The sequence below is a fragment of the Notechis scutatus genome, chromosome 2 (genome assembly GCF_049901735.1).
Source record: "Notechis scutatus isolate UNSWTSFEM ecotype Mainland chromosome 2, rNotScu1.2, whole genome shotgun sequence".
In the NCBI taxonomy this organism is placed as follows: Eukaryota; Metazoa; Chordata; class Lepidosauria; order Squamata; family Elapidae; genus Notechis; species Notechis scutatus.
The window spans coordinates 89,534,188-89,557,646 of NC_142010.1; the positions used below are offsets into that span (position 1 = coordinate 89,534,188).

General features: G+C 38.7%; 1 long non-coding RNA gene across 3 annotated transcripts in view; it reads right to left on the minus strand.

Moving 5' to 3' along the window:
• The window catches only part of LOC148132128 (uncharacterized), a 123,545-nt gene that overhangs the window by 7,412 nt on the left and 92,674 nt on the right, over nucleotides 1-23,459 (minus strand). Inside the window, exon 3 of one of the 3 annotated variants that reach the window (XR_015747618.1) lies at nucleotides 4,247-4,908. The exons of the other annotated variants lie outside the window; for them this stretch is intronic. This is a non-coding gene — a long non-coding RNA (uncharacterized LOC148132128). Of the gene's footprint in view, nucleotides 1-4,246; nucleotides 4,909-23,459 lie in introns of those variants that run through there. 3 annotated transcript variants of the gene reach the window in all.

Below are 23,459 nucleotides of genomic sequence, written 5' to 3' on the forward strand. Positions count from 1 at the left end.
TGTGTTCAACATATAATTATTGCTTTGAGGCAGAGGATTGGAGGTTGAAGAAGTGTCTGCAGAGACACAAAGCTGGTGGCAGTGAACAGCCAGGGTGCAGAGTTGATTGTCCTTGTAAAATTGCGCCAGTCTACATCCCTCCTCCCCCCCCCTTTTTTTTTTTTTAAGCTGAGGAAGTCCTGCCATGTTGACTTCTCACCTTCCTCTAGTGCAGGGGTGTCAAACACTATTTCATTGAACCAGCACAGGAGGTTGTGTTTGACCTTGGGGGCCAGGGTGGGCATGGCTAGCTTGATGCCGCTCATTTTGGGGACGCCTGTGATGAAAACAGCTGAGCTCCGTTTTTGGCTCTGATGGCCTCACAACCCTCTGCAGCAAAAATGGATCTCTCGCATTCTCCGTTTTTGGCTGCAACAGCCTCCTGCAGCCCTCTGCCAGCAGCCCTCCTGAGCTGTCTTTTCACTGGCCGAAGCACTGTGAGCCGGTCCTTTGCTGTTTCCAGCACAGCCTCAGGGACCACATCTAACAACCCCACAGGCTGGATTTGGACCCCAGGCCTTGAGTTTGACACCCCTGCTGTAGTGCAAATGGAAGTAATTTTACAGGCAGGGACTCCTACTTCCCATCAGTGGTTTTTGGTTGTTTTTTCCAAATGAAGTAGATGTACATTCCTGAAATCAGTGATTTATGAAAAATGTGCCTTCTTCTCCAAGAATCATCAAATCAGACTGGTTCAGAGTTGGCTATGTAGCAAGCTGGAGTCTTTCTTTGCCTTATCTGAAAACAGTGGGGTTTGAATATGGGCCATTTTGCACATCAGCCAAGCTTTGCCAAGTCACTCAACTCATTAAGATGCGCATTGAAGATTGATCACTCCATCAGAGTAATTTTTCTTGAAATAATTTCTTTTAAAAAAACAAAATTCACTATTTGATTATGGAAAAGTTATCTCGCTTGCTAGTTAAAATATAGCAAATAGTCTTATCTAACATAGGGCAGGTCCAATGAAGAAATGAGATTGGCATGTTTTCCCATTGATTCTAGAAGGCCGGTCCCCTTTAGGGATTGCTTGCCAGGGTAAAACAGGCTAAAGATGTTAGGCATATATTAATTTCATAAATGAATTCCAGACCTCAGGTATTATTCTACTGCACCTCAGGCCAAGGATATAGAAATTAAGTCTCAGACAGGGGCAGCAGTTGCCAAAGGGAGAGAAAAAACCCCTAAGATCGCACACAGCCAGTCAAAGACAATTGATGCTCGACTTGATTGGGACTGATAATCTCTCTGGTTTGACCAGATGCCTCTCCTTACAAAAGTAGAAAAAACAGTAAGGGAGAACCCTTTGCTACAATAGTTTGGAAACTATAAGAGTAATTCATTCAATTTCTGAAATGTTAGCACCCCACCCTATATCCTGGTATTCATAAATAGTTACTGAATCTCAGATAAGAATGTATAACACTGTTCTGCAATCTGCGCCTAGAAATGACTGATTCCAGGCAAGTTGCAATTTCAGCCTTAGAAAACCAATAAGGACCTGTGTTTGTAATCTGATTTGCCAAGGTCACTTCCATTGTCTGACTTCCCCCACTCCCTTAATCCCTCCAAAGAGTTTGAAACCAACCAACCAATCATATTTGCTTTTACTTTGCTCAAATTGCTCAATGAAAATCAGAAGCCAATTATAGTCTCTCCAGCTGGCCAACAGGAAGTAGAAATCATGTTAGTTAATCTGTGTTCCCCCCCCTCCTCCAATAAACTAAAATTGATTTGCTAATGCCACCCACAAATCCCTTTTGCTCTGCTGGAAAGCTATGCAAGAAGACATAAAGATCTTCTTAGCTGTCTTGCAGTCATTCTCTTGCTACAAGCGAAAGCTCTTGAAAGTGAAATGGTACCATACTGGTGGGTAAGCCGTGAATTGCCGTGAGCAGGTAGGCGGAATATAAATTTTCTAAATAAATACATAAAAACAAAGGCCATGCAGCTATTTTTGCATGCAGAAGGGTGACACATTCTTTATGTAGACTTATATTAATCGGAAAGGTTGGTTGCCAGAGTTTTGTAGATTATTACAAGGGATTGTTGTTGACCCTATAGTTTGAAAATTGGTATATTTTGGAAAAACCAAATTCTCATTTTGATTTATGGAAGCTTCCTAGATTAAGATCTGAGAATGTTAGTTCCAAAAATAATCCACCAATGCACACCATTATAATTGTGTGTGGGGGGGGGGGGGACAGAGAGGAAAAACTTTGATAGATCACAGAACACTTATCATTGGTAGTTATAATGGAAATTCATGCCCTAAGAAGACCATACCAGGAGAGATGAGAGATCATGCAAAACATTTCAGGAAATGTATGTACAAGTTGTCAAGCACCAGGGAAATCAAGAGATTCAGGCAGTTCAAATGAGTATATAAATGTATCACAAGCTTAAACACTCTACAAGAATCTGAACTACTAATGGTCAAAGGAAATTAGCAGGAATTAAGTATAGAAATGGATTCAAGGTGGGTTGGACTTGGATTTCTTGTGGGCACGCAGGGACTCATGACTGATGATGCGTTTGACCCCTTCCCTCAGGTTCAGTCTGGTCATCTCCTACAAAGCACAGTTTAAAATTAAAAACTTAGACATTTATTTGCAGCTACATACTGAGAATAAGTCTCTCTTGCTGAAACAATAATTGTCAATGACCCACTTCTTGTAAAAGAGGAGAAATTGTAGGCCAGGCCAACCACAACTATCCTGTCTTCATAAGCTGTCTTCTGTCTCAGGTCAAATATAATGGTGGGGAAAATGTTGCAAATGGGTTATATAACTTTGTTGATACTGCCACAGGAATGAAGAACAATATTGTGCTCTTGCTACACAGCTTAATATAATTTGGAAACTGCAATAAATACAAGTCATAAAAGTGGTCTGAAAAAATATTGGAGTAGACTATGAAGAAAACAAAATAATTTGTCATCTGCAAGCCAGGGATTCCAGTGCAATGAAAGGGGGGGATCATTAATTTGATAGGTCTGTTTCTATCTGAGACTGAGCCTTATTTTCCCAAAGTTACGAGGAACAAATTGCTCTCTGAAACACACTTTATTTTCATTTGTCTAAGGATCCAGGGTCAGACACCTAATTCATCTGCATGCCTCTTTTGTATGATTTGAGGTAGTAGGATCTCTAAGTTTCTAGTTCCTCACTCCAACAGCTTCTGTGCAAATGGCTTTGCTGAGAGTCAGTCAGGAAAAAGGAATGGCCTGTGTATGATATGCTACATATGCTTCAGGTTGACCAAAATGGAAGAACAGAAGACTGGTAAGCAGCTGTAAGATTCAAAGAAAGAACATTTCTTCTCATCAACAGTGCACAGACCTTGGAGGAAGGGAAATCCCTTACACCTCAACTGAAGTGTTGCAAATGATATTTTTTAACTGAAACTCAATTGCTGAACAGACACACAACTTCAATTATTAGCTTTCAGCCCTTCCCTGTGACAACCAACTTCCCTGGATAATTTGGTATCTTAATATCCAGAAGATTTTTAGTATCTAGAAATCTAGGATAGTCACATATAATTCTCCTGAATCAAGGGAGAACATTTTAAAGATCTGCATGTTTTTAGTCTTCAGAAAATGACTACAAGGAGATAGGAGTCTTCAGATTTCGGATATATTTTTTAAAAAAAGGAATGGGCTTATTATCCAGGCTCGACATCTGGAGGAATTTGTTAAATATACAAGTCGAAGAGGCTGCCAAAAAAAGTCATGAGTTGTCCTTCACTAGAGTCTGGGTAGTCATTTTTTAAATATGCTTAGTGGATCCTGCAAGGGTTTGGACTAGATTACTTCTGATATCTCTTTCAACTCTGGGTCTGTAATCAAGGTCACCAGATCTAGATGTACAAAAAGCCAGATGATAACTAGGTGGCAGTAATAATTTAAAGCAGAGGTTTTTAAACTTGGTGACTTTAAGATATATGGACTTCAACTCCCAGAATGCTCCAGCCAGATGGATTTAGAGACTCTGTACCTTTTTTCTGCCATTTAGCGGTCATTCATATTTGTGCAGGCCAAACTTTCTAATTATGTTCCTTAAATTAATTCAGATACATCATTGAAATATTCAAAATTATTGATTATTTTAGGCTTACATAGATTTCCAAGGAAATTTCTAAGGAAATGCATGCAGTTCCCTGGTCCTTTGCCCCTTTTTCTGTTCCTCAAAAGGACACCACCAAATTTTGATAATACAACTTTTATTTTAAAAGAAGAATCAGAATACAATAAGCTCCCTCAAGTTTAACACAACAAATTTATTATTAATTTATTAACAGGGCCAAGTTCTGAAAATTGTAATCTATTCCTTGATGATCTTGGTAAAAAATTTTAAAAAGTGTGCACTCTGTATCAGAAATTTTCCCACTGATTGTTCTGGCTTTCCTTCTGTTTGTCCCTACAGATCTTAAAGTAATGCAGTACAGTACTATTTAAATTCCTTGCCTTGGACCAGTGATGGGTTTCAAAATTTTTTACCATCTGTTCTATGGGTGTGGCTTGGCAGGCGTGCTTTGTGCGTGCACAGAGGGTTTGATAATGGTCTTCTCCTGCAATCCCGCACTTTCCCTGTGTCTTCAGCAGCTGACGTGCAGCAATCCGCTGTGCCATGCGAAGCAGCTGAGCTTCAAAACCAGGAAAATCCAGGAAATGGTCAGAGTAGATCCGGGGCAGGCAGAATAGATCCGGAGCGGGTAGCTGATCGTTGGAGCGAACTGGTTTGCTCACAGATGATCCTTGGAGCTACCACTTCAGCTGAACTGGGCCGAACTGGTAGAATACCACCCCTTCCTTGGGCCATCTCTTTCTTCTCCTGGGGCCTTGACTTTATGTCTAGGATTAACTTTCTGAGATGTATGTGATACAAAAAAGCAGAATAGTGTTAATGCTTCAATAAACGTTTACAGTACATAAAAAAAAACATGAGCAGAATTGGGCCATGGTAGTGCCTTAGCTTATCCAGCAACACTTCCATTAGTCTGTGTATTATGGAGAGAAATATACCTCTGTTGCATACCTACGTACATAGATAAATGGTGCTTTTAAGCAGTGTATGTTCTTACCAGTCAACTCTTCTACCAGATAGCAATAGCAATAGCACTTTGACTTATATACTGCTTCACAGTGCTTTACAGCTCTCTTTAAATGGTTTAAAGAGTCGGCATATTGCTCCCAACAATATGACTCTTCGTTTTACTGATCTCGGAAGGATGGAAGGCTGAGTCAACCTTGAGCCAGTGGGAATTGAACTGCCGACAGCCGGCAGTCAGCAGACATAGCCTGAAGTACTGCATTCTAATCACTGCACCAACATGGCTCATCACGACAAGTAAAGCAAGGAGGGAGCAGCAGCTCATAATTCTTTTAAAAGCCAGATGCGGTAGAAAGTAGTGAGGAGCTTGATGGGTGCAGTACATAGAAATAAGAGGCAACTGAGTCCAGATGTTACTTCTGAGAGAAAAAGGGTAGAGATAATATCTCATATACTGTAGATGCAGACAGTAGAGTCCTCAGTCTGGTAAGATTTTGTCTCTGAGTGTTAAACAGTAAAGAATTCAGCTTGGAAGAATCAACACCTGCCATTCTTGGTTTTGGACCTGACACTAGCCATGCATAAATCGAAGACATTTTCTTAAGAATAACAGAAAGTGTGCACCTGGGTCTACAGACAGAATCCTGAACATTACTTCATTTATAATGGTTTATGGTGGAATCCATGAAGATACAGATTAATGGCTCAATGATAAACAATACATTCACAGAAGGTTCAGTTTGGTTGTTCTACACAAGTCCCACTGCTCTGGACTGGGAAAGATAAACACCATCAATGCTACAAGCATGTGCTATGCTTTGCTAGTCACAGGGGATCAGTTATGATACACAAAGGGGATAGACATCTATGTACCTATTTTAAAATAGTTGCCCTATTATAATTATTTCATACATTAAAGTCTAAATGAAAAGTGTGTGTAATCTACAAGGGTGTGGACCAGTGTGACCAGATGAGCAAATGAGCAGAGAAAGTCAGGGAAGAAGATTTGGGAAGTAAAGAAGAGTGGTAAAAAGGAGAACGCCATCTTGGAAGTGGTGATCAAAAGGAGTAAGAGGGTGGAGCAAGGGTTAAGCAGTCCTGGGAAGCCTGATGAAGCCTTGAAAGTAAATCTCCCTTCCCAATCTCAGTATAAATACTGATACTGCAATATCAAAATGCTAAATCTTACTAGGGAAAAAAAACAGTCCCACTTTATAACATGTCCATAGATAGTACAAATACTAGAAGCAGCTGCTCAAATATTATTGCCTCTAAATCATCTGCATAACACCCTGGCCTCTTGTTCTCTTATGTCCACAGAGTCTCTTCCCTCTCCATAAAGGTTTAAAAATGGATCTGTCAATAGCATCACATCATTACTTTGCTGGAAAGCAATAGCCTCTTTTGTTATCATTTAACTAATGTACTATTTCCAGAGGGGTAAACAAGCAAGTCTGCTAGAGGCAAAACGGCAAGTCCCTTGAGGCATCTGCAAGACTAATAAAGGTATGGTGGCTTAAAAGTTTGAGAGTGGAAGTCTTTTTCATCTCTCCAGGCATTTAGTGAAATTGATTGTGCTCCATGAATCCTTATAGCAATATAAATTTGGTACCTTTGATGATGATGCAATCATTTTTGTTCGTGATGGGTTGAGAAAGGAAGGAAGGAAGAAAAGAAAGAAAAAGAAAGAAAGAAAGAAAGAAAGAAAGAAAGAAAGAAAGAAAGAAAGAAAGAAAGAAAGAAAGAAAGAAAGAAAGAAAGAAAAGTCCAATATTAAATAAATGAAATTGGTAACCTAACTCAAAAAAAAACAAATTGGAATTTTAATTATGAACAAACAAGAAGCAATCATGTTTTCCATCCCCTCATCTCCCAATTCTCCCACAATATTATTCTAACCACTGCACACGGTTGGCACAGTGGTTAGAATGCAGTATTGCAGGCAAACTCTGCCCACAGCCTGGACTTCGATCCTGACCGGCACAAGATTGACTCAGCTTTCCATCCTTCCAAGACTGTGGGGAACAATATGTTGACTCTGTATACCACTAAGTGAGTGATGTATGAAGCAGTATATAAGTCTAAGTGCTATTGCTGTACCATCTTGTTCAAGTTCTTGCCAAGAAATCAGAAGAAACAAAGACACAGCCCCACCCATTCTCAGTTTTAAAATGTTTTTAAAAACCATTGCTGCTTTAAAATTCTCTGCATTGCTGACTGTGGTCAGGTTCATAGTATTACTTGTTGCAAAAATGCTAGAGTGGAAATCGCTTCAAAAGCTTTGTTTAAAATTAAGCATGCACATCCTTGGTACTATATTTTTTCCCTTGCAGATTATTTAATCAAGGTGAATACTTCACTGCTTCTGACCAACTGACTTTATTATTCATCAGGGACCTTATACCTTCTGTTACCAAAAAGAACAATTACACAGAGGAACTGCTCCTTCTTATAGGACAATGCTATTTCTGCTGTTCTTGTTTGTAATCAGTTCCACATTTGATGTGGAGAACATCTTTTCACAGAACCAAAGGTAGCTTCTTTCTTCTGTCAAAAACCTGAGTTGAAGAATTTTCCCTTGAAACTTAAACACGGGGGTGGGGGGACTTCCCTCTGGCTGCTTTTGCGGCAGATCGATCCACTCATATTAAAAAATGTTTTAGAAAAAAAAAAGAAGTCTGACATTTTTGCTAGATCATGCTTCAGGAGCTACATCAAGCCCTTATGAATATTCATCTTTAGTACACTGTCATCGCTCCACCAGGGAAAAGATTGCCAGAAGGAAAGCTTTCAAATATATAGTATATAATAAGAATGAATGCTTATATAAAAATGTCAGCAATATCACATTATTGCATTGGCTCAACGAAAATCTTACATTGCGAGCAGGAAAAAATTAGCAGATTTCCAAATATTCCCCAAACACCTGATATCATTTATAAGTATGTCTTCTATTAAAAAGTGCCATAGATATGATTAATGTGTACTGCGGCAAACTTTAATTGGTTTCCATCAAAAACTATGAAGTATGATATACCCATTTCTGCATTGGAAATTATTTTCCAGGAACCTACTTTGCAAGTTAATCAGGATTCCCTCCACGGGAGGCAACGCAGCTAGATAGCTTGGTCTCCATTACTAATCTTTTTTTCCAAGAAATGCATTCACAGCAAACATTATGCATGTGATCTATTCAAAATGGACAGTGTTCATTGCCCTGAGTGAAGAACTGAGCAAAAAAAAAATATGTCCCATTATTTTATCCAGCCCATTCATAATGAAAATATTCTAAGGCAGATATCAATGTTGACAATTAACCTGAAGGTAGGGCATATCACAGTTATTGTGGTGCTGGAAAGAATGCAAGGAAAGAGGATGACCAGCTTGTATTCATCTACTATTCAATAATGCAAAACATCTTTGGGGTAAAGATTATGGATTTCCAGTATTCAGGGACTATACTGAGGCTATTTTAGTTCTTAAGAGGGATGGCTGACACAAACAGCTGTAAAGGAAAATTTTGAAAATTTAGGGAGTTAATTTATTTTGGCTTGGAAGGCAAGATGGCTTGGGCTCCCCAATGCTAATTTTGGATACGGTAAGAGCAAATGTTAGGTGTGTTCACTAAGAATGTTGTGCTTCAAGCCAAAACAACTTGAAAAATCACTCTCGACCTAGGAGAAATTACTTGTCTAGACTTTGCCTTACTAAAATAGTGAAGTCCTACTGTGTGAAAGGAGGAATCATTAGCAATTGCTACATACCATTCATAAATGACAGAGGGAAAAGATTTCAGGTATTCATCATACAGCCTCCTTACTGATGTTAGGATCAATGGTGCAGAGCACAAGAAGAAAGTTAATCCTCCTCACATCCCTGCCTGTCAGAGAACAAACCCAGCAGTGATGAAGGTGATAGAAGCTTCATCTTCTATGCCAAGGAAAAAGAAGGCAATTCTGACTCCTTCATTCTTGGTCCAGCTAGGAATGTCTGCAAATGAATGCAAACAATTTCTGGAAGTATTTAGAGTTGTCTTCACTTGAACAGCTTCACTGCAGCATAATGGATGGTTCTTGTCAAATCCAAACTAAATTTTCCTATAGAACTAAAACCAAGTGGCTGATGGAGCCACATGAACCAAAGGCCCAATGAGAGAAAGGGGGGGGGGGACAAGATAAGATAAACCTTGGTTTAAGCAACTGGTCACATGACAAGTTATCAATCACCCTTCTGCCCATTTTTTAAAGCCCTGACTTTAGCTAAGTTGCTTATGAACTCTTCTAATAGCTTTATCAGACACTGAAAGCTGTAAGTATATTAAAGCCTCAAGACAAAACACTATTTGCTAATCCGAGGTATTTTTGATAGTACTAATATCCAAAGCTAAATAATGTCCATCCTTTTAAAATGTTATATGTATAGATTAATTATAGACCTCATTTTAAGAATTAGAAATAACAGAGGAGATGTAGGGAAGTGGAAACCTTTTCTTGCTATGGAGGTCCCTCCAAGTTGATTTTCTGAAACTGCTATTTACATTTAGCAGTTTATGCTATATTTGTATTTTTCAAAACCCTATATATAGAATGAAAGATTTCCTACAGTCTGACTAGAAAATGTCCACTAAACAAAATTAAAATTGCTTAGTTAACATTCACAGCAGCAGTAATTGATAACACCATACAATAGTTGTTCCATTTTTTCTATAAAAATAAATACCTGCATGGATATAGAAAATTATTGTGATTCAAGTCCAAACAGACTGCCAAGTTTTCTGATAAGTTCAAGTTCAGTGATTTCTTAATGAAGTCAACCATTGATCAGCCAGAGTGAGCTTTGGAAGACTGGAATGATTTTGTACTAGTTCCTGAATCTAGTCTACTGAATTCTTCTCACCTCAGATATCAGCTATTGATGGACTGTACCAAGTGATAAAAAGAATCATATCCCACCTCCATTGAGAAGTAACTAAAGCCTTGTGAAATGCAAATTACAAGTTGTTTCCACATTGATCTCTGTTAAGTTTTGGTAGTCCAGAAGTCCAGCATAGATTTAGCTGGTTTTGATCTTTGCTTAAAAAAGGCGAAGATGTCATTTTCCCCAGATCTGATCTTGATTCTTCAAAGCCCATTTCTTCATGCTGTACTCATATAGCCCTTCTCCTAGTTTGGCTCCTTTTTCAAGAGCAATAACATGCAATGATCCTCTATGATTGTAGAGTGTAAGGAAGATGTCCTTGATGGATGGATGAAATGTTTTTCAGGATTTTTAAATCCTGAGAAAGGAGATAATATGTGGAAGCAACTCAGACAGATGCCGTTCACCACAATTCACTACAGTATAAAAAGGGGAAGAAGATACAGCAGAATGAGGCTTGCAAGATTCTCTTATTATGACTTAATAAAAGTTTCATTAGCTTTCCTGTGGTGTTGATTTTCTCGTCTGGTCTTTTTAGTGGGGCTGACAATGTAGTAATCTCTTGTGCATTTTTTACAGGTGGTCCTCAGCATACGACCACAACTGAGCCCAAACTTTCTATTGTTAAGTGAGACATTTGTTAAGTGAGCTTTGCCCCATTTTATGACTTTTGCCAGAACTGTTAAGTGAATCACTGCAGTTGATAAGTTAGTAACCCCATTGTTAAGTGAATCTGGCTTCCCCATTGACTTTGTCAAAAGGTTGCAGAAGGTGACCACATGACGTTGGGACACAGCAAACGGTCCTAAGTATGAACCAGTTGCCAAGCATCTGAATTTTGATCACATGATCCTGGGAATGCTACAAAGGTGTAAGTGCAAAAAGGTCATAAGTCACTGGTTTCAGTGCCATTGTAATTTTGAACGGTTACTAAATGAACAGTTGTAAATCGAGGACTATCTGTATACAGCTCTTCTCTCCACAATGATCAGGAAGAGATTTTTTTAAAAAAGGGTCAGGAAGGAATAAGAGCTTTGGCATTAGAATTGCCAGCAATTCACATGCTGAAGAAAGCAGAGCCAACCAGCCAGCTTCCAAATGGTTTCCTTACTTGCTGACCAGAATGTAGGGCGGCTCTTTGGCCAATGGGATCATTCAACAGCTCTACACCTGCAAATGAATGCCCAGCATTATTTTTGACTGCTGCCTCAACAGCCCCCAAATGTCATGGGCTGCAGCTGGTGACCTTAAGGCCTAAAGAAAAGGCTCCATGTGAACGTTTGTTCAGAAATTGCTGACTTTAATTTATGCCATTCACTTTTCTTTCTTAGGCAGAACCTGGAAGTCCCTTTATACGCACTCTGCTGATGGGAGAACGACAGGAGTTTTAAGTCCTGAAACAGCTTATCCCGTTTCTCCCCATCACCACCCCCGCGCCCCACAAATCAGGGTTGTCTGAATGTTCATTGTCTTCTGAAAGGTGACCTTAGCAGAGATTAGATAAACAAGACTAAAAGGAATCCTCCAGGCTCTCAAAAAGGCAGTGCTCAGTCACCGCTTCCAAATCCCAGTTGCATTCCAGGCCAAGCCAAGGAGCTAAGGTGGCTGTAGTTTGTACAGCTGCGTGGGTGATGTGAAGGGCCTTTTATTACAACGATTCCCAAGGGAAGCTCCGGCTTGACCCGAGGGCAACAAATGGAGAATGATGAAATTAGTATCAGCAAGCACTTGCCAGCCAGACAGCTGCTCCCCCCATCCTTTCCCAGCACAGGTGACAAGCATCAACTTCTGCAGACGAGGAAGCACCTGAATAGAAAGAAGCGCACAAGGCGATCTCCAGACAGACCAGCCATTCATCCCAGCCAGCTTTCATTAGATTTGGTCGACCTCTTTCCCTTCCCCTCTTCATTAAAAAAAAAAAAAAAAAAATAGCCAAGTATAACATTCACCATTTGCCAAAAAGAACTGGAAAGCATATTTTCCCCTGCTACAATTCAGTTGCTCCCTTTTGCCAGGACTTGCAGATGTTCCTAGATCCTCCAAAATGGAGGCAAGATGCTTTTCTGAAATTACAGGTCGGTTTGCAAAGGGTGTTGAAGTTTATGCGCTTGTTTGAAGCACTGATATAGAATCAGGAGAGTGACTTTTTTGACTAGTGGATTTCCTTTCGATAATGGCTCCTTTGTAAATAGAAGGGATGGTGGATAGTTGCTGCTAACTATGTTTGTTTCTTTCAGAGAATGTGGAGAGCTTGGGCATTTGTGACCTTTCACATTCTGTTTTAATTAATTTCATAAGGTTGCATCCTACACATTTGTTTCATGACTATGGAAGAGAATACAGAGTGCCTGTATATTGCAACATGAATGTTAAGAAAAATGAACTTGATATTGCTCCCTCATAAATCAGGGGTGTCAAACTCCACAGGCCATGGGCCGGATGCATCATGTACTGGCCCCGCCCACACCTGGTTTAGATGAGTGGGGGGAAAGTCCCAATATGTCACATGACGCCACAGTGATGATGCAAGTTTGACACCCCTGGTTTAAATCATAATAGTATTTGACTAAATATAACAGATTAGGTAGTTTGATCCAACTAAATGTCCATTGAGAGCCAGTTTAGTGTAGTGGTTAAGGCATCAGTAATAGCATTTAGACTTATATAGTGTTCATAGTGGTTTACAGCCTTCTCTAAGCGGTTTACAGAGTTAGCATATTACTTCCAATAATGTGGATCCTCATTTTACCGACCTCAGAAGGATGGAAGGCTGATCAGAACTGAATTCCTGGCCGTGAGCTAGCCTGCAATACTGCATTCTAATCACTGTGCCACCAGCTAGAAAACCAGGTCCACTTAGGTGCAAAGTCTACGAGCCACTCTCTCTCCCAGCCCTAGGAAGTAGGCAATGGCAAACCACTTCTAAAATTGCTGCACGGTCTTGTCCAATCAGTTGCCAGGGAACACTGCTTTGAACAAACACACTTAAACACACACACACACACACAAATTCCAAAAACAATGTTATCTTAATAATCTATGATCTTGATGTGCTCTCACTCCTTACACTGTGGATCTTAATAGAATTCTCTCTCTTTTTTTTTTTGCTTTTACAAGTTGTGGCCACTTCAATTCACTTGAGTTATAACACCTATGAGCTTGGTCCAGGGGCATAAATCATTACCATATGAACCACAGAAACTGCTCCATGTTGAAAAACATTGAAAAATGAATCATAATTTCAGTAATAAGTTGCTAAACATCTCAGTCATAGACATAGAGGAACTGAAAAATAGGATAAGAAAATATTGCCAAATCTGTTTGACAGGATTACCCTTTTCATCCATACAAGTTTAATAATATTAGGCCAGTACTGCAAAATTAGTTACTGCCATAAGGAAAACGCACACACACAGAAATACTGATTGAAATATATGAAATTGATTTAACCAAATGAATATAAAGGCAGATACAACCTAAGGACAATTATTTGTTGAATTAGCTAAACACTACAGTAATTAGGGGGCAATGGTGTTACGGTAGCAGGAATCTAAGTATATTATAATACTAATATACTAATTATATAGTATAAGTTTCTTCTTTGTGAAGAAACATTGTCAGTTTGTATATCCAAGCTGAGACAAGTGTCAGGAGAAAATATTGGCTCAACTGGTACTCTATTATTAGATTCTTCAAATAACAGCATCATGTATTTTTCTCATCCCAAAACTAACGGCATCATCTCAGAAGGTGATGCCAGATCTAGCAAAGTTGACAATGATTATAGTAATGGCACTGAATTTAGGTACAAACTTATTTGTAGTCATAGGCCATTACATCAAATAAGGAATAGTATAATCACATGCAACTAACTGAGGAGGGGAGGGGAGGGGAGAGAGAGGAGAGGAGAGAGGAGAGGACAGGAGAGAAAGAAAATAAATTTCACTACATACAGAAACACTGAAACCAACATAACTCTTCAATTTTATTCTATTTTCTAGACTACAATCTAGATGCAACTTTAAACTGATGAGCCAGTTATTCCTTTTTTTTTCCTTCTAAAAATGCAAAGCCCTCTTTTGAAAGTTTAATATTCAAAACACAAGAAAACCAGCCAGCTGTTGCTCAGCATGACTGCTTTTATTAGACAAAACGTCCATCCCACTTAATGTGTTCAGCATGGCAAACTGACTTCTGTGGCATCTTTGACAGGGAATCATTATGCAACAATGCGCTTGTCTAACAAAAACTGTCCATAAACTGACATTAAAATGATTTGTTTAAGCTCAGATTTACAAGGGCAGTCAGATCTCACCATTTTATTGTGATATATGGCATCATTCTGAAAACCTCAGTTCTCGGAATCATGACTAACCCAGTTTCATTATTACTGTTTTTTTACAGCCAGTACAAAGAAAAGTTGGGAAGTTACAACTGAAATGTTAGATCCCAAAACACCAATAAAATCTCTAAATATATAGACAAAAAATGTCTATGAAACTTTTTTTTCCCCAACCAGCTCTATGAAGAGCGTTATAGCTCCCGCTGCCTTAAGAAAGTTCAAAACATTCTCAAAGATCCATCTCATCCTGGGAACCCTTTTTTTTTGAACTATTACCATCTGGCAGATGGTACCGAATAATAAAAACAAGGACAAATAGGCTGAAAAAAAAAGCTTCTATCCCAGGGCAGTAGCTCTTTTGAATTCTGCTGTATAGTGCAGTGTTGGTGCGGTATCGGGAGTTTTTGGTTCAATGTGTGGAGGGTGAAGGATGTGTGTTTGTGTTTGTGTTTTATTTTCAATGTGCACTGAAAATGGTGTTTGATTTTGTTGTATGAAGTGCAATGACAATAAAGTAAACTAAACTAATGTATACTTAATGCTGGCAATACAGAATGTGCAAACTAGAACCACTATCCAGCTTACCTTGAGCTACTCATATGTTCTAGATGTTCCCTGCAGAAGAAATACATTGTTTTCACACTGGCAGACAGAAGAGAATTTACTGATAAGAAAATAAGCATATAAGCATTCTTATAAGCAAATAAGCAAATAAGCATTCTTGAGTTCAGATCTGTTTGAGCTATAATTTTTAGTACTATTCCTGATTTTAATCAATCTGCAATGCACATGTGTGCATTGCACATCCTGCCATGAGAGACCACTATTAGCTGGAGTGATGAAAAAAAAGACAAAAAAATGCCTCAGAATGTCATGAGGCAAACTCCACCCTTCTTTTTTTGCAACCTGATGATAAATGCAAATACCTACACCATAAAGTTCACTTCATAATGTCACTTGCTCTCTCCTCCCCACTTGATTCTTGGGCATATCCATGGGTTAGGGTTAGGATTAGGATTAGGAATAGGGTGTGTGTGTGTGTGTGCTTGACCGTGTCTAGCTACATAGCCCCTTTTGCTTGAAGCAGACCACGAATATGGCAAACTCATGGATTCGTTTACTGGCAATTTATTGTACTTTTTGTGAAATTAAAATAGTGCAATAAAAAGTGTTCAGCTACAGTGAGAGACCATGAGTGGTTTGCAATGCCTTTATCAAGAAGCTAAAGAAAATAGAATACGAATTGTAAGATTCAGTCTTCACTGGATAATCTTTGCTTTGTGAACATCACAGAATGAAAAGGGAAGGTATCCCAATACCAAGTATATTCTATGTGTACATCAATTCACTGCATATCCCGCCTAGTGGTAGGGTGCAGGGAGTAATAAATTGGCTTTCCAAGTAATTTCCAGAATTCCTAACTTTCATAGAATGCCATGAATATCCTTGGGGTAACTGGGCTTTAATTGTACACACTTGGTCATATTGTCCAAACATCTCCAAACTGCTTTAAGTCTTTTCTTGTAAATTTACAACAAAAGTTGTAGTCTACAACAACTATTATAGATTATCCTTGCTGACTTGGTGCATGAGTACAGCAGTGCAACATGCACTGGTGGTCTAGATTATATTTTCCTTAAATTACTGAAAAGGATATTGTGAGGTCTGAATTTACAAAGCCACAATGATCAGCAATAATCCTGCCATTTGGAAACCCAAGAATGGATAATAGCGACTATTTCGAGTACGTGTTTTAAGAATAGGTCTAATTGTATGTATGCATGGAAAAGGAATTAATATAAATCTAAGAGCATGACTGAACTGATCATTCAGGAGGAAAGATATAGGAAATTAATAAAGGGCAAAAGAGTGGATGAGAAGTTCTTAATATACACAAGGAATGCTTGTAGCAAACTTATAGCTGTGTTAGTTTGGGATGCAAATATATATGTAATTCTGCATGCAAGGAGCTGCACTGTAGTTTGCTGAGAACCCAAAAGAATTAAAGCAAATGTTAAGCACGACTCAAAAAGAAGTATACATCTATAAGTTAATGTGTTGTGCCAGGAAAACATGGATTGAGTGGTTGAAAGTTATATTTATGGTAAATGGCAAACACCTAGAGCAAGTAGATGAATTGCTAGAAGGTTTATGAAAATGAGAAAATGGAGACATTTTAAAATGTGCAAATACTAGTAGAAAGATATGCTTTGCAGGACTGGAGGAAATGTAAATTGATTAAATGAATACAGAAGTGTGAGTTGGGTATGGCAGGAGAAACATAAAAGTAGATTGAATGTATTGGGGATGGGATATTTAAGATACAGTGGTGGGATTCAGCCGGTTCTCACTGGTTGTTAAATTACCCACCCCCCTGCTATCAAAGTGGATCCTGGGCGCTGCACTGCAATGGAAAAATAGGCAATGGAGCGGCCAGCGCAAGGGAAGGAGAAGGCTGTTTTCCCTCCTTCTCTCGTTCCAGCTGTTCCGTTGCCCGTTTCTCCGTTGCAGTGAAGCGCCTAGGATCCACTTTGATAGCGGGGGGTGGGTAATTTAATAACCAGTGAGAACCGGCTGAATCCTACCACTGTTCTTAAATATTGAGTGGTTGAAAGTTGATAGCGGGGGCAGTTCAATTTAACAACAGGTTCACCCAGGATCAGGTTGGCCATTGCAGGAGGCTCATTCCACATGTGCACCAGAGCTGGAGGACAGGGATGGGCCACACCTCCCATGACAGCCAACCTGACCCTGGGCGAACTGGTTGTTAAATTATTTGGATCCCACCACTGTTTAAGAAGTATGAGTGGTAAAACAAGAAGAGTGAAGGTTAAGAATGAATGGGCACTGAATAAACCTGGGCTGAATGTTTAAGTGATGATGAGTATGAAAGACCGACGTTGACATGCTTTTGTCATACAAGAAGAAACCTAAACTGTTATGAACTTTATTTAAGCAGAGCTATTTCCTTGCTTTTGGAACATTGGTAACACTTTATGTCAAACAAAGGGCACTTCCACTCTCGAACGAGCACAAAAACAAAAGTGCATAATTCACATTTGTACTCAGGGAACAACAGGACATGGCTGAAAGCACCAGTGGTTACTGCAGCAAATGACACTTGGCACATGCCTTTCCATTTCTGAATGCTAATTAAATCTTGTCATGGTTCCATGTGTGAACCTGTTGCCTCAAAAACAGTCTTGCACCATGGCAGCAAAGATTAAATTGATGGTGTAAACAGTGTCGTTTTGTAATTTGAAGGAAGCAAAGCATGCAAAAGCTACCTTGGCTTTGGGTTTGTTCTCATAAATCATGTTCTGTCTTTCTTTACAGGGTATCTGAACACCATACATGAGCAGGTTAATTTAAATGGCATACGGTACACAAATAAGAACATATTTCTAGTATTATTAGACTAGAAAAAAATCAGTGTTTAAAAACTTTCAGTTCTTTATATCAAAGTTAGCTGGAGGAAAAGACTAATGTGCAGACACTTATGCGAGCTGTGCACACAAACTTGGTCACATACACATTTTGCATTCTTCAGATCCATAAAACTAAGCAGATGCTCTGTAGCTTAATAGTCATTTTATCTGATATTTCATAGTGGTTTGCATATATTCATAGCAATTTATAAAAACTCAACATACTACACAATGTAGTATACAATCAGAAGTATAATGAATCAGGTAGAGCACTGGTCAGCTGAAATGTATGTTTGCATACATATGGTATGCTAGCAAAACAAAACAAAACCAAGCTTCCTTGAAATAACACTTCGTAAAACTGGGGCAACGTGACTCCCAAAATTCCTCCATCACCCCATCCCATAAAATGTAATCTAGAGCAAGATTGCAAAGGTCAAAAGATATTAAGTGCCAAAGAGACTCATGCAGAAGGTAATATTCATTAAGCCTTTAGAGCTTGAAATGTAAGAAATATTGCATACCATCATTCTGTGTTCTACATTTTTAAAAATGAACTTGGAAAGCAGAGACCGCCTATTTGAGATGTTCCCCAATGATGAATGGTAACCCAGTTAATTACTTGGGATACTGTTTAATAGAACACTGAGCTTTTTCAGATAATGCTATTATTATTATTATTATTATTATTATTATTATTATTATTATTATTATTATTATTATTATTATTATTGCTGTTGTTATTGCTGTTGCTGTTGTTATTGTTGTTGTTGTTGTTGTTATTATTATTATTATTATTATTATTATTATTATTATTATTATTATTATGGAAGTTGGCCTCTTTATCTTAATTGCCTTGAAACATTAGTCTCTCCAACTGTTCTTTCATCAGAATCTTAATCCAAATAGCATCTACTTACAGCTGAGAGTCAAATATAATAGCTCAGATGACACTAATGAGAAATTAATGGGTGCACAAACCAATAGCTCTAAACAAAGTCCTTTTGGGGGTTCGCTACTTGCCAACCATGCTCAAATTCTTCTTTATTTGTCTGTCCTTGCAAAAATACGAGTTGGCTGTTGTGTATTATTGACAGACGTGCAAACATTATCAAGCTATATTGGACTTGAAGTCTGGAGTTATGATCCAGGTTCTCAGATGGCTCTGCTCAACTTGAAACTAGCCTCTCAGACTCAAGCAGCCTTCAAGGTTCCAGGCATGCAAAACCCTGCCCCCCACCCCCCGACCCCCACCACCTGCTCACATTTCCTCTTGCAGTCTTAGGGCAGCAAGGGTCAATTTCATGGTACTCCTTATCTTCCTCATCTGAATCCTTGGCTTAATTTCCCACCGCATGCTTTCCTATCGCTTGAAACATCTGGGACAAAAGGATGCATCACCACATGTGGGAATCACCTGCTGTAGAGGATTTCTATTAACCATTTCAAGGCACATTCACAGCATTTCGCACAGGAGATGCCATCCCGAAGAAGCGTATTGATTTGCAGAGCTTCTGGATGTTGTGTGCACTGTGATGTTTGTTGGATTTTTACCCTCTGTTCATACAAGATGATGAAGGAACAAGGTTTTTTTTCTTTTCTTTTAGATTTACCCATTGTTAAACCTTGCAGCCATAGGCACAACATGGTTGCCCCCATGAAGCTTTATTATACCATTAGCAATGGATATGGAGTCTGGATGTCAATATGTCCTAACATATAACTAGATTGATATGATAACTGCATCATTATTCTCTACAGTCATCATCACCAGGGACAAGGCAGGCATTGCAAGCAAAAGGTATAGGTTCAGACCTCAGTACTTGTAGGAAAAGAATCAGGAGACAGATGGTGGGGGAAAGCTGTGGAGAAATGAGCTATAAGAACACCAGATAGAATAGGAATGGCTTGTCACATTTTGAGATACCTTGCAGTAGCTCACATTATTTAATTAAGTCAGCCCATAAGAACATTAAGTCCAAACTTATCTTTGTACTTTTAGATGAGGTGCTTCTTCTACGATCCCACTTCCTTCTTTGAAGAAACCTATAGGATTACAGTTAAAGCTATCTTCCATTTTTAACTTCATCTCCCCACAGTTCTTTCTTTCTAAAGTGCAGGATAGGGGAACGAAAAATTATTATAACATCATGATAGGCACCATCCATCTGGAAACATTCTAGAACACGGGTGTAAAACTCGTGGCGTCACATTGCCGTCACATGACGTTTCGCACTGTTTTCCCCCTTCACAAAGCTGGGGTGGGCATGGCCTGTGTGTGATGCATCCGTCCCATGGGCCACCATTTTGACACCCCTGTTCTAGAATGATCTAATGGCACCCCTGCTTGAACATCAGTGCATTGTTTCAGGTTCCTTGACAGGTTTGTCAGTCTGCATATCTGATGGGTTCCTGAATAATTTCACAGCCTTCTGATTTGATCAAGTCAGGATTAAAAATCACAGGGAGAGAAATATATTTCTTTGGGGCAGGTGACCTGTCTAAGAAAAATGTTGAAGAAGTCACCAATGAGAGGACACTAAGCATCCTTAACTGGGGAAACATAGTCTCTATTGCCAGGGCTGTGTAAGTAATTAGGGCATGGGAAAAACCTCTGCTAAAATTGCAATGACTTCACTGCAGGATAAACATTCTTTCTAAAACCACCAATACAATCTGGCCTTAATGGTCTTCTTTGGACCCTGTTAAAAAAAAAACTATGTATATTACTCCTATTTACTGCAAACTGTAGAGCAAGCTACCCCTAGAATGTTTGTGCTCCATACTCATTCCTCTAAGTGTAGAAACTAAGTAGATAGGTAGTATTAACAATACTGGAAATATTGTTTAGTCTATTCTTGTCTACTTAAAGTGGCTATAGTTCCCTGAATTTAAGATAATAAGCTTTTCCTATAATCTTCTGATTCTTTCCCTAATGATGTTGAGGACTGAACTAAGCTCACAAAATACCATCTGCCTTGTAAGTATCTATCTAATGGCTGGACTAGAAGACCTCCGAGGTCTCTTCCAGCTCTATTCTGATTCTGATTCTAATAGGTAATCTATCAGAATTATTGCAAGAAGAAAATAGGATAATATATAATCTCATACATGTCTAATCCCAGGTATTTTCACTTGAGTAGAATATTTAGTAGACATAAGACATAAGAATTTATTTGTCATTACACTCGCTAGCGGGTGCAACGAAATGAGGTGCTCTTCCACAAAGTAAAACTGGACAAACACCACTAAAAAAAAAAAAATTGAACTAAACACAACCAACCATACAATAATCTCTATGCAATTTAAAAATGTAAATACCCCATTACTCTCAGCCATTTAAATTCCACAAAAATCTTATGACCCTTAGTAGATGCGCAAACCAGTTGTATCCATATATTTTCAAATACAGAGCTCTGGTTTAGTCACATCAACATGCCACCACATCTAACTACCTCCATAAAAACTTAACTCTTCCATAGCCCTCTTGTGTGGTTATGATCGCATACATTGGCCTCACAGCATTATCTTGCATCAGCAAAAACAGCAAAGAATCTCCAGGCTTAGTAAAATCTGATGAGTCTATAGCAACAACATCCTCAACACAAATACTATATTCATTTCTGGTTGACATAATACAAAAGGAATATTTCATTTTATTTGTTTGTCAAACATGTACAAGATAATGAGTATAAGTATGAACGTAAATAAGAACAAAGGAAGTAAATACAGATAAATGGGGACAGTAAGACAGGGACGATAGGCATGCTGGTGTGCTTGTGCATGCCCCCTTTAAGGACCTCTTAGGAATGGAGTGAAGTCCACTGTAGACAGTTTGAGGTTGCAGCTGTGAGGGGTTGAGGCTGTAACAATGGAGTTGGATAGGGTGTTCCAAGCATTGACTACTCTGTTGCTGAAGTCATATTTTCTGCAATCGAGTTTGGAGAAGTTTATCTTGAGTTGTATCGGTCGTTTGCCCGTGTATTATTGTGATTGAAGCTGAAGAAGTCATTGACAGGCAAGATGTTGTAGCAGACAATTTTGTGAACTATACTTAGATCAGACTATAGGCGGCGCAGTTCTAGATTGTCCAGGTCCAGAATTTCAAACCTGGAGGCATAGGGAATTTTATTGTGAGTGGAGGAGTGGAGTACTTTTCTCAAGAAATACCTCTGAACCCGCTCAATTGTGTTAATGTCCAATATACAGCGCAGGTACCAGGCGGAAAAGCTGTATTCGAGAATTGGTCTGACAAAGGTTTTGTATGCCCTAATTAACAATTCAATGTTGCCAAAGAAGAATAAGCAAAATAAGGTTAACAACTCTTAAAGCCTTTGTAGATATTGAGGGAGGAAATGCAGAGAAGAGCAACAAAGATTGCAAGATGCCTGGAGGTTAACTCCTACAAACAGTAGTTAAAAACATTGCACATTCTTAAACTGAAGAAGACAAGGGGAGACATTACAGCATTGTTTTGATACATGAAGGGATATCATAGGGAAGTGAGTGTAGATTCATTCTTCATAACACCCAGTGGCAAGGCAAGAATGAAGAATGAAATCTTTACAGAGAGGGAAACAAATTTGAACAAACCAGAAACTTCTTGACTGTGAGAGCTATTAAGCCATGGACCGGCCAGTCTCCAGAAGCTTTGCATGCTCCATCACGAGAGATGCTTCAAAAAAAGACTGGACAACCCCATGTCTGGCATGGGCTGTGGATTCCTGAACTGGGTAAGGAAGTAGAGTAGAAAAGCTCCAAAATCCCTTCCAACTTTTTGGGATGAACCTTTGTCAAATCTGCCTTAAGAGGAATCTGACCCCTGGTGATAAAATGCCTATTAAAATCAAATTATTCCAAAGCATGCTTGAATAAAGTGTAGAGTATTGAAGGTTCTTCCAAAAGTCAGCCAAGCGTTTTTTATGCAGTACTTCCCTATAGCACAGTAAAGAAAAGAATTCATTCTAATATAGATTTGGCATAGATTCTGCAGCTGAGTGAATTTCATTTCTTAGCTCCTGAGATACCAAACAGGTGTGGTTTGCCTGACACAGACTGAATCTGATTATTGGCTTCCAGCTCTTATTTCTCTCTTCATTAGTTCTGCTGCAATGCAGAGTCTGGAAGTTTGCTTATTCTGGCAAACTAAATTGTGACATTGTTTTACCAAGAAGACTGCACTCAGGCAGCCAGGTCTTACAAATATGATCACATGTTAATCAAACTGATGTCTGTCTAAGTAAAATATTGTGTCCTTTTTTTAAATCTCAAATTTCAGATATTCAGAGTGTGAAAACTAAAAGAGGACAGGAGATTTAATTGAAGTTTTAGTGGATCTCCCAAGCATTTAATCAGTTTGACAATAATAGCTTGTTACGAATAATGAGGAAAGCCCAAATGCATATCTGTTCTTATGAATAATGCTTTATTGTATAATCTCTTTTAATGATGAACTATATTCTTTTACTCTCCACGTTATTCCAGTTTACAGTCACTTTTTTAAAGGAGACTTTAGATAATCTTCTTGGTTAACAGAATTTTCCATATCTGCATCTGGTTGGAAAATTGCAAAAGAGCTAGGTTCTTTCTTTTCTTTTCTTTCTTTCTTTCTTTCTTTCTTTCTTTCTTTCTTTCTTTCTTTCTTTCTTTCTTTCTTTCTTTCTTTCTTTCTTTCTTTCT